At 39.4% G+C, this 12590-nt stretch overlaps 2 long non-coding RNA genes across 2 annotated transcripts in view; one reads left to right on the forward strand and one right to left on the reverse strand.

Annotated features, from left to right (window-relative positions):
• LOC137858702 (uncharacterized) overlaps nt 1–3213 on the reverse strand; it is a 5232-nt gene extending 2019 nt beyond the window's left edge. Inside the window, exons 1-2 of the long non-coding RNA XR_011097929.1 lie at nt 2989–3213; nt 2801–2900 (exon numbers count right to left, since the gene is read on the reverse strand). This is a non-coding gene — a long non-coding RNA (uncharacterized lncRNA). The remainder of the gene's footprint in view (nt 1–2800; nt 2901–2988) is intronic.
• A 3812-nt stretch (nt 3214–7025) lies between these two features.
• On the forward strand, nt 7026–11088 carry LOC137858901 (uncharacterized). The gene is made up of 2 exons (XR_011098061.1): nt 7026–7543; nt 10342–11088. It is a non-coding gene; the product is annotated as an uncharacterized lncRNA (long non-coding RNA).
• The last annotated feature ends 1502 nt before the right edge of the window (nt 11089–12590 follow it).

Genomic DNA, 12590 nt, shown 5'->3' on the forward strand with positions numbered 1-12590 from the left:
AGATCTATAGATGCAGCACATGGTAAAAAGAGGCTTTCCAAAGATCTATTGTAAATTGTGCAGATTTGGTTCAGTTGGGAAAAGATTATGAAGTGCTGAACATCAGTCTTTGCTAATTAAATGTTTTTGGTGAGCTGTGAAAATATTGTGAATGGATCACAGTGAACAGGAAAGTGGAAAAAGGCAGCCTGCTTAAAATGTCTCTCTTGCAGCTGGAACAGCAATGAAAAAGCTTTTGAAGTATAAGAAACCCAAAAAGAGGAAGGCAAATGAGTAAAAGTAGGCCCCATTACCCTTGCAAGACTTATGGATCATATCAAGTAGACCTATGATATTTTTTATCTGCCTTGTGTTTACATAGTGTAAAGTGGGATATTACCCACTTAATCTGACTTCCTCTAGTCCTTTAGAAAATTGTCCTTAAGCAGTGCAGGTAACTCCATTTTATTTTTGCAACCAATATTATTCATCCTAACTAAAAATGTTGCTGTTAAGTTCTATGTATGGACCATTGATAAAAAATTAAAATAACGTTTAATGTGTGGATAATTTTTTTTCCCAGCTGAACACTTACTGCTCTGCACATGAAATAGATATACTGGCCATTTTCAACCTTTTTTTTTTTTTTTTTTTTTTTTTTTTTAATTTTACTTGTTCCTATTAAAACCTAAATGAAATTATTGGTATCCTTACCAATCACAGACTTTAATATTTGTTGGCCAATTACAAATGTGATATATTCTATAGCTTTTTTCCTAAGCCACAAACTGAATAATAGCATCATGCTCCACTGCAACTGAAGTGATCTCAGCCTTTACATTAGGAGAAAATCAGAATGGTATGACTGCAGTTCATTACTGAAATAGGTAACTGATGAACTGAAAAGACAAAGGGCATTGTTAAATGAAATGTCATTATTAGAGCTGCTCATGTTTAACAAATGTACTGTAAGTTAATTCAGTGGTGTTTTCTCCAAAGTTCTCTGGAGGAGGTTCACCATTCATGCTTATGTTCTTTACATGTTCAACATATTTTTATTTTCCTCAAGGAAACAATGCTAACTAAGCCTTAAATAAACACCAGTTAAACTGTTAGAAAAAAAAAAAAAAAGTTTCATCAACTTTTATCTCCACCAAGGTTTACCTCCAGAGTTCACCAAGTGATATCTGAAAGACAAGACTTTAAAAATGTTTTTAAATGTTTATTGATATCTTGTTTGAATAAATGCCTTGTTTTCCTTGAAAGAAACTGTAAGGTAAATTCTGAGTTTCATGAGAAAAAGGTTTAGCCTTTAGGCTCCAATACAGCCAATATGACTATGCAACAAAGCACTTTGGCACGTGTTTAATGTCAGGACCTGAAGTATCTGTTTTAATATGTTGCTGAATTGGGGCTTTAAAACAAAAGCAGAATCTTGGACCTCATATTTTAAGAGCTGTGTAAAAGTGGTGTTCTGATATTAAAGAAAAAACATATCATACTTTCAGCATCTGTGGGAAACTGTTTGCATTGCCCCAGAGGTGATAAAAATAATTTATGGACCTCAGTATTTTTCACAACAAGGAAATGACCTCAGCTTTGGCAATCTGAGGTAGTTAGTGAAGCTTTTCTGCTACATTTATGGATATACTTGAGCTACATATTCTTTGACCTGTATTTTAGATTTATTGGCAGATACATAAGTCACAGTAAATAACCTAAAAAGCAATTGATGCTCCGTGCGTTTTGTGCATGGACTGATTGACAGATTAAGAATGCTGCTGCTTCGCAAGTGACTGAAACATGTGCCCTTGCTTGCTATAAATTTGTCTACTGGGGTGTTATGCACATTTTTTTAACAAAAATTCTAATATAACTGGAAGATTAAAAGCATATTCAGACTATGGTATGTGTAAATATGAGCTTGAAAAGAAAATATGCATGCTACTACAATAAGGGCAATCAAACTAAGCAGCCCTGAAGCCCTCTCTTCTCCAAGCAGTCCCACTGGCTTGATTCCTTTCCTAGGAACAGGGCTACGGAGTCCAGCTCTGTGTTGCAGAGCATTAATGGCCCAAAAGAGGGGCACAAGAAGGGATCCTCTCCTGCTACCATGGTGTTTATGTTCAGCTCAGCAATGTCAATAGCTGAGGACTTCAGACAAAAGTTGTTAATGTCTCAAACAGGTTTTGAAATGAAGGTCTAGGCCTTGACTGCCCTATCTTCCTTGAGCATCTTGCATAACTGTAGAGGGCTGTGTAATCCCCGTGGTGTGTGATGGAGGCAGAGTCGTGTTGGGTTTCCCTAGATGGATCAAGCACTGAGCAGTAAGGGAGATAAATATCACATAGGATGGTTTAGCATCTTCTTGACAAGCACAAATCCTGCAAGCATGGTCTTTCATGATACCACTCTGGAACTAACACATTAAAGGCATTAAGTAGACATCCCTAGTATTTGTTCAGCCTTTTTTCACTTTAGGCAAGGAATTTAAAAGTTGCAGTCAAACATCTCTCCTGACATCTCCATCTCCATCGTTTGCCTGATGGAAGCTGGAAAACAAACATCCCCTTCTACCATCCTTCTGCCAGAAGTGAGATTAATTGAAAGTGTGAAGCTGGGCTGAAAAAGTTTTTATCTTAATCATTTTGTTGTTGGGGTTTAAACCAAGTTATTATTAAACCTTTCATGCAGCTTTTGTGTGGTGAAAAAAAATTACATTATAAAAGTTGTAAAGTAACCCATGGTGATATATCCTCATTCTCTCAAATGTAGCACAAGATACTAAATAAATAATAATAAAGAATAAAAGTTTACTCACTTGCAATTGAGCTTCATCCTCATCTGTGCAGATATACATAGATTTTAATTACAGATTTAAGAAAGGGAAGATAGCAGAGACTGTATGTTCTACTGTTTCTCTGACAAAAACCATCACAAACATAATAAATATGACTTGGATTACGAACAGTAATGAATGAATGAACATTTTCTGCTACCTCGATGTACCTTAGGCATCCCACGGGTGATCTGTGCACTGGAAATGAACCTTGCAGGCTGTGAATGTGCTCGGAGCTCTCAGCTCTCTGCAGCAACACAAGCCTGCAGGAAAAGCACAGGGGCTCGGTCACTGCCACCCATTTGTTGAACTTCGCTGCCATCTGCTGGTGCACAGGGGAACCTGTCCCAGGGCCGGGAAATGGCCGAGGTGGTGTCACATCGCCTCCAAGGCTCCAGTGCCCTTCAAGGACAAGAGGGAAGTATTTGCCCATGAGGTTTATGACCCATGGGACACCAGGCTACTGCTACCACTCTTGGGAGGTCTTCTGACAGACCTCCCAGGAGATGCTGTGTGCCCACCGAAGTCTTTAAAAGGGCAGTGAATATTAAATCAAAACCAATCCTGGTACAGACTGCTGCGTGATGCCATCCTCTGCACGCTTGTACCCCACCCAGGGCAGCTTTTCACCCCCGCTATGTCTTGTCAAGGCTCCAGCAACACCAGGCTAAGTAAAGGCATCTCTCCCTCTGCTCACTTCCTCTTCTGCATCTTCCTCCCACGAGAGGAAACCTTCCTCAGGGTCCTTTTCCCAGATCCCGAAAATCCCATCTTTTCCAACTAAAAAGAACCTAGAAGAGCTTGAAAAGCAACCAGTAACTCCAATGTCTCTCACTGTGTGCAATGGAAACATGGCCAATTTTTTAGGCAGAGAGGACCAGCCCAGATGGATCATCAACACATATCATTCAGCATGTCAAGTAGTTCCTTCCAGTCCAATTATCACCTGATGCTGGCATTTGGGCTGTATTTAACAAACAGAAGTATCCTCAGGGCTAATTGGGTGCATTCAGAAAAATAAATAAATACATAAATAAATAACCAGGGCTGTATGCAAAGACTGTGACTTCATACAATAGAGTTGTATTATGGAAAACATGTGAAGAGTAAAAAAATATTTTATCACTGCTGAGTGCAGTTGGAGATAGGAAGTCTGTAAAAGCAAATGACAATTCTTTGGCTTGATTCAGTACAAAGCAACAGAAATCTTTACTTTGACCTCAGCAGGCTTTGCATGAGACTGTCAGTAAAACTGCTGTGCAAGCTAAAGAGATTCTTGAAGATTAACCTAAATATTGTGTTTAGATAGTTAATCTGATGGCCTTAAAAGTTAAATGATGATATTACATTTACTACAAATAGCTTAGATTTCTTCTGCAGTGTCAGGGATATGCTCTTGTCAGAAGCAGGTTACTACTCTAGTATTAACTCTTTCCCCATGGCAACACCTCCAACTCCTTGCTTTTCTGATTTTTTTTTTTTTAATTACTATAAAGCTTGATAATCAATACAGCTGCAGAAAAAGCAAAATACAGTCTATCTCCCCTTATGCCTTAGCAATAAAATTGCAGTTCCATCCTGATCCCAGAATATCAGCTGCTATCAAAGCTAAGTTATGAACTACAAGGCATTAAAAAATGTAGCTCGATTTTCAGATACTCTGCTAAGTGCAGAGCTGGCAGTTAGAAAAGTAATATTTTGCCTTATAAATTTGGTGAATTTGATAGGGAATTCAGTGCAAAAGCATCAGAACAGAACACCAGCACACCAGTTTCCAAGTGCAACAATAACCTTTGGGGCAACCAGACTTGCATGAGAGTTCTCCAGTGCTGGGTTGCCTGCTAAGCACCAGCGAGTATTCTGGTGGACAGACTCAGGTCCCCATCCCTTCTTAAACAGCTCTGGATGAGGCATGGAACAAAATAGTCATCTTCCACCTCTTAAATGAAAGTTAATTGAAAAATTTTATAAAGAATGTGGTCTAGAGCTGAACATGGTCAAAGGCTACAGAGATTCTTTCTTTCTTATTTCTCCATAAAGTGTTTGCAATAATAGTTCTGACTCCAACCCTTTCACAACCCATTTCTTCTTCTTTTTGGTTTCTCCTATGTGAACAGCCAGGCTTCGGCACAGCCACCCAGCATATATGCAGGCAGCCCTTCCCTCTTCCAGAAGCTCTTCAGAACTGTCCTAATGTTGGAAATTTTGCCTCTGCTGGCAAATCCATTGCTTATCACTGGCATTTCTGACATTGCACAGCATGGACAGTCCATTTGCCATTTTATTTTGGAACCCCATTTCACTTCTTACTAAAAGCAGACTTGTTTTTTCTCTCTCTTACAGCTCAGCACAGACCTGTTTTCTGTGAGCATCTCAACACCTTGACCCTCACTAAGAACAGCTGCAACTTTTCTCCTGCTTGTGCTGACTTCTCCACCTCTCGCTGCTCTACAGCATGCTGCCTCACGTCATATACACCTCCAGAAATAGAGGCAGGCGAGTCTTGATGTGACATTCTGATACAGCATATGCAGCTCGTTTCAGCCTACTTTCTAAATCAAAAAAAAAAAAATACAGGTTATTTTCTGCTATACAAATAGAGACTTTGTATAGACAGCTATGGAAGAGAATGACAAAAAAGAAAACGCATTGCCAGATTTCTCTTTAAATCTGCAGTAGAAAGGGAGCTGGGAGAGAACCTAGGCAGAAGAGATGAAGACAGAAGTGTCCTTAAGCTCAGTAGAACAATATAACAAATTTAAAATTTTAACAAATTTTACAAAAATTTTAACAGAAGAACAAGTTAAGCTGGTCACTTCTGCTCCATGCTGACTGTGCTGAACTGCTGGCTTACAGCAAGGCTCAGTGCTGCCTGCTCAGCTTCCCACCAGGCCCAGGCTTCCCACAGTGAAAGGAAATAATTCCTGCTGGATCCATCTGCAGGAATGTGTGGCTTCTTAGGATGGGATTCTACTTTGTAAAAGGTCTGAAAAACAGCAGCACCATGTCTCTGCAGTTACAGTAGTACTAGCCAGGGGTACGGTGCAAAAGGAGCATGACTAAGCTCTGCGAGAGAGAGTCAAGAGACAGAAAGCTGGAAGAGGTGATTATATTCCCTACACAGAGGATGATTTAGGAGATAAGCGCTAGTTGCACATCTACTTCTTATACTAAGCAAAAGTAGCACGGATCCCAAGTAAGAGGGCAGCAGTAATGGGAAGCAGAGCTTGCTGGAGGCAGCTTTTAATGCTTGCTTTGTGAATGAGCCATGTTTTGAATTGCCATTTGGACCAGACTAGACTGGACAGCCTCCAACATAGCCCAACTGTTAGTGTGTCTGTAGGAATGTTTTTCCGAGTTGCAAAGTCACGGAAGTTACAAGGCATTCCCTTTCCATCTGTTTCTAGGAGTAGTCACTGATAAGAGGGCATGCTTTGGGGATGCACGGTATAACTCCAAACATATTACCTCCAGCTTTTCAAACTCACAAGAAAATGAACTGATGGAGACAGCAGAGAAATTGCTAGGAGAATTCTACAACAAAAAGACCTCATTAGTTCTGAAGTACAAATAAAAATATATTTTTTTTAAAATCTAACACATTCACTGGAGTCAATCAAACTGCTGCTTATGAGTTGACTGATAAGAAAAATGCTAACAATCTTAGAGGTAAATCTTTGTCCTAAGTGGTTCTGCTTAAAAGATGTGAGGCTGTGTAATAAGGCATTGCCAGTTCTCCCTATTTTTGTTATGGGCTCTGCAATATTCAGTGTTTGTCTAAAGCCCAGCTCCTGGAATCAAAAGATTAAGTGAAAAGTCTCTGTTTTAATTTAGAAACAAACAAGAAAGGTTTTCTTCATTTTGTCATTGATGGAAAAAGAAAAGAGAAGAGAAGAAGAGAAGAGAGGAGAGGAGAGAGGAGGGGAGCAGAGGAGAGGAGAGGAAAGGAAGCTCTCCAAGGGCTCAAAAGCCAAAAAGCAGATAGAAAAGCCGTCATATTGATATATAATTTAGATATATTAAATCACCTGATTAAAGTCAGTTACGTTATTTATGAGATTGAATTTAAGTCAATTACATTATTTATGGAGATTGAATTTTTAATGTTCATTGTTTAGTAACACTGACTATGCCATATCCACAAGGCATCAGGTTTCTTTATTAAATAACCCATCCTTTAATCAGCAGCAAAACAGCTTCAGAGAGATCCACCCTCAAGCCAGCTGATTCCTTTCTGATATCACTGGTGAAGGAAAAATAGCAGGTAGCACCGATAGCAGCTGCTACCTGTATGCCTGTGACTAGGCAGGAGAGAATATGAAGCATGCATCCACAGCTGTTTCCAAATCGACCTGCCACATGATTGCCATTAGATGCACAGCACGATGGCAACGCTGCCCTGTGGCATGTAGAAAAGGAAATAATGAAATCATGCCTCATGTGGGAGCTTGCAGAGCTGTTGAAGAGGGATCTTCCCCTTCTGGCATGTGACCGCTGGTGTGACTGAATCACAAATGTCTGAGCTAAAAGGAAGAGCTTCTGCTGAAGCTGACCCTAAGCTGCAAGCAGTGCGTGCCTCTCTGGCTGCAGTACGCACGTGGTCTTGCCATTAGGTGGGACTGTGAATGAGCGTAGGCTGCTTACTCTCTCTGCATGAGACAGCTTCTTCCAGGCTTCAGAGGCAGCTGAATGTAAGAACTTTCACTGTCTATGGAACCCTACTAGGTGGGTTTTTAACAACTGAGCTAGAACCTGGGTCTTCTGGGCTCGGCACTCTCTTGCTTTTTATATTTGAATTTTGTCCTCTATGAATTGGCAGCTAAGGCTTTTGGAGCTGTAATGTTTTTCTTCCCCACCCTTTTGGAAACTGATGGACCTGATCTCTAACTTATTTTTTAATAAAATGATTTTTCCCCAACTCATCAACTGCTTCAACCTTCTTCAGTATTCCTCCCTGCACAAAACAGTAGGTTTACCAATTGGGTGTCTCTGCCGCAGCCTGATCGACACTGAAACAAGGTTGATATTTTTAGGAGTCATCACAGGCCGGAGATTCATCATCCCACTGATGTGAGTGGTGAGAGGAAGCAAGGCGTATCACTTCTCTCTCAGGATAACTGCCATATGCTATACACAGACTTCCTCAGACATGCGGCACAGTTTTATGCCAGGTGACATTCTGATGATAATCCTTACACTTTGGAGAGGATAATGCTTTACTATCTTATTAAGTGAACGATTAGATTAATATTATGTGGATCAGGATTATGTGATAAATTAAAAAATAACTTGGTAATTATGTGAGCATGACTTTTTCATGAATTATATGCTTAGCACTCCTGCGTAACAGTTAAGAATTTCCATGGTTTCCACATTCTTGACCTTTATCTAATTTTTGGCAAGATTCCCTGATCTTTAGGGGTTTTGTAAAGCTTTTGAAGTATGAGAGAGTTAGGCTGCACAAGCCAAAGCCTTATAAAACCAGTTCTTTGCAGACTAGAATTCCAGAAAGTGTTTTCTAAGCTTAGCATAATTACTAATTGCTTTTATTGATTTCTAACTAAATTCACTTTAATTTGACCTTGAACTTAAAGGAAATGGGGGTGATCATCATTGTGAAAAAGAATCTCTTTAGGGGAAAAAAAAAAAAGAGTATTTAATTTCTTAACTTCTAGGTTCAGTTTGTGCTGAAATTAGCTATGATTTGCAAATAATAGTGAGGTTACGATTCGTGCTTTTCCCTTACCTCTGAATATCTAGAATGGCAAAAGTTAATTCATTTTTCATAATAATCACTTCTGTGGAAACAGAAAATCTTTGTAAAGACAGTTAAGCCAAGCTTCTTGAATACTGAAGGAAAAAAAAATGCTTGGATCACACACAGAAAATCCTTGAAATGTCTGGTGCAATAAAACTTGGTACCACATTTCATGGGGCCTATAAAATCTGCTCCAAAGCCACCTAAAAAATGGCTCAGAACAACTCAGAGAACGCTTGATTTAAATGATGAGAACTTCTTGTGATTTAATGGACAGAAGAGATACGGTCACCATCAGCTTAGATTTTTTTTAGCATGCTCCATCTTGTACTCCTTATGCATAATTGAATAATGTATTAAAGCATATTAAACTAGTGAGACAGGCTTTCCAAAATACAAGCTTTAACCGAACACTACAAATATTTCCTAATAGCAGAAGAACATGGTGTTGTGCCTGGTGTCACCAGATGGTGCTCTTCCACCATTTGTCAAATTGTTTGCCTTCGTGTAAGCGAGTTTTGACTCTTAAAAATGTGTTGTTCTAATGTCAGTTTTGGATTGTGCCAGAATCTGCTTGGAAGTAGTTTGAAGATGGGAGCAATGGAGTGAAGTTTGCTTTTCATTTAGGACTCAATTGCTGTCTCCTAAAAGACATTGCTCTGTGGGACTGCTTCATTTCAGAATGCATACATGTACAAGTTAATCAACTTACATCTACCCAGATGCTAAATAGCTCATTTCTTCTGCAGGGAAGCTGTGTTGTAATATAGCTTACAGATGGCGCTGGATATCTTAAAGGTGTGCTATTAGTGTCACAATGAGCTAATAGTATCAGAAGAAGATGGAGGATTTGTTAACTTTTTTGATCTGTTTTTCTCACCGGAAAAGGTTGTTTTAGAAGTCAATAAATTGAAATAATTCTCAATACAATGATTGTAGTTCACATCAAAGGAAAAGTTCTATTTATTTGAATAAAGCAGGAATTAGGTAAGAAGTGGGACTGTCTTGTTTGGCACTTCAGAAGCCTTTCCGCTCAGCCTTCAGCCTGTTTTCATTTTTGCTTAACTCTGTTCAAGGCTGCACTTCAAGTGTTGGCCTTGCATCTCTACTTTCCTGTCTTTTCTACTGCTACATTGCTGATATTTTCTCTTGCTCATCTTACTACTTCTTTCTTTTCGATTGTCTTTCACAAAAACTGACATGGAAAAAGAAAAGCTGGAGAAACTCCTTCACCTTAGACAGTCTTTCTCTTGGCAGATATGTGCACCTATGAGGTCTGCTACTGTTCCAGATCATCTGGCTGCACAGGAGAACTTAATTGCTCATTTTTATAACTATTTTAAGGGTAGGATGTGCCATACTATCATGACACATAGAAGGTGAAGTCTAGATCCATATATTTTGCCAAAAAAAAAAAGTGAAAATACATAACTCTGCCCCTTTGTAAAGATTTGTTGAAGATAGTCAGTGATCCAACAAACTGTATTCTTTTGTTCTTTGAACACCAAAAACATCTTAAAGCTTGATTCTATTTGGAAAAGTTTTACCTTTTAAAAGCATAATATAAGTTCTGCTTTTTGTTTTCCAACAATTCCAAATCAGATTTGCTCAGTCTAAATATAAAAATGAAAGAAAATGTTTCTCCCCGGCGCTAGCTTCACAGACACAGCTGTGATCTGTCTGAAATTTAATATCCTGGCCCAAATCGAGGGCTGCGTGACGCACTTACAATGCAGTTGTTCTCATTTGCTTTGTACCTTTTCAGGTAAGGACTCCATGACTCAGACTTAATGAGCTGTTTTGTGGATGATACATGAGTCAGAAAAAACCCACTGCATTCTCCCCTAGATGCATTTCTCCCAACAGTAACAGCTACAGACGTCCTGAGACTTTCAAAAGAGATGTGTAACAGCATTATCCTGAACAAGCTTCACTACGGATAATTGCTCCGTGTTGGTCCGCGCTGTGCCTCTCCTTGCCTGGACTTTGCAATGCGTACCCATGTAGAACCAGAGCTGTCCCTGTGGTACCCATCCTCCCTGTGAGACAGAAAAGCCCCTGTGCCATCACAACTCTGGAGAGCAAGGCAGAAAGGAAGGTGAAAGATGTAAACCAAGTGATTTGTTGCTTTTCAGTGCAGCTTTTCTGCCCGCCTGCGTGTGTTCTGGGCTTCTAGCAGGAATCTCCGTGAATCTCCCTCATTAACTCCAATTTCTTCTTGGCAGCTCCTACTCCACTGTCAAAAACGTCCTGGACGAGAACTGCAATGATTGTTTGAAGGATGTTGTATTGACAGTTTTTAGGTCCTTAATATAAATAATGCCAGACTAATTAACATTAGAGGAAAGAGATTATTAGGGCCAGAAGAGGCTTCTGAATACATTTCTCTCCCTTGCACCATTATGAAAACTACGCCCCTATGTACCCGTTATGAAAACTACTTTTGGTTTCCACGAGGATGTGGTCCATGGAAGGGGACTCCTTGGTAGCCTGATATTCAAGGTGGGCCCAGTAGGCACTCTGAAAAGGGAGTTTCTTATCAAGTTTCTCTAAAATCAAAAAAAACAAAATGACTAGTTGTTCAAATATTCTGACCATAGTCTTTGAGTGGTGTGACTGAAATCATGATACTGCAAAAGAGGATTCTGCTAAAACCTTTTCTATTAATCAGATCTTCATACTATTATCTCACTCTCTAGCTAGACCACTATGAGAGAGGTTTTACAGGTGAAACTGTAGAGAGCATCAGCCACATGTTTTGCCAACTGTAGCCTACATAGTACTTGAATGAGTGCTTTTACTTTTTTTTTTTATTATTCTTACCAATAATAATAATTCTTACATTTTTATTATTTTTTTTTTCTTACCAAGAACATCAAGATTTTCACCATTGGACTGTCTTGACCTCTATAAATTTCACAGGACATAAAATTTTTCCTGCTCCACCTACTTAGAAACCAAACTGTTGCGTGGCCCTTTCCTAACTACTATCACCAAAAAGGTGACTGCGAACAGGAGCTTCTTCCATTTTCTCATCCATTACTTTCATCTCTCTTTTTTTTTTTTTTGCATATATTTTCCTTGGATTTGCTTGGGATAAATGAACAGCTTAGTAACTGAGCTAAAATGTTCATGCTAACATTGCCAATCTTAATGAAAGAGTATTAAAAATTACACACATCATTTTCAAGAAAATTTTCTTGCTGTCTCTCTGTATGTTTTAAACTATAAATGCTGGGAATAGGAATTATTCAGAGGAGAGACTGAATAGGATCTTGGTTAAACTGCGCCTTCTAAATGTCACCAACAGATGCAAGGGTAGGCATGTTTAAAACATCACTATTTAATGTCAGCTGTGATTGCTGAAAGGGCACCATACTTTACAAAACATATCAGCCTGTCTGATGGGATGCAATGGTCTGCTGCAGCTTCTAACGCAATGGCTACTGTAACAGGTCTGTGACTTTTTCATTTCACAGTGCACAGCATCTCACTGCCACAGATGATAATTGGGAATTTGCAATTGCCTACCAAATGGCCCCTCATGCCTATTACACTCAAGTAATAGGTGAAGGGGGACTGAACAACTTCAAGGAGTTGGGCTACAACCAAGAAAACAAAGAAGACAGTAAATGCATATAGGGGAAGATGCTGCTGTGCCTGGCAGTCTTGCTAATTCCAGAAATCTAGATTAAAGCTTTCATCGCAGGAATCATTTCACTGAGGATCAGGATGAAGGTCATTGGTGTGCTGGAGCTGCCAGGCACCAACATAGGCTGCAAACAGAGCTCATCCAAGAACTGAGCCATAGAAAACAGGGCAAAAAGATACTGTCGTCAGAAGGCTTGGGTTCAGTCCCCCACAGTTGCCTTCAGCTTCCCCTGAAATTAGGTACACAACTGAGAAGACGCAATCATGACATTATTGAGGTCCATAGTCCAGGGAGATGACTTGGATTTTACTCCAAGATATGTCCATGACAGTTTATTTGTGTCATATATAAAAGAACATTGT

This window comes from Anas acuta, chromosome 6, assembly GCF_963932015.1.
Source record: "Anas acuta chromosome 6, bAnaAcu1.1, whole genome shotgun sequence".
In the NCBI taxonomy this organism is placed as follows: Eukaryota; Metazoa; Chordata; class Aves; order Anseriformes; family Anatidae; genus Anas; species Anas acuta.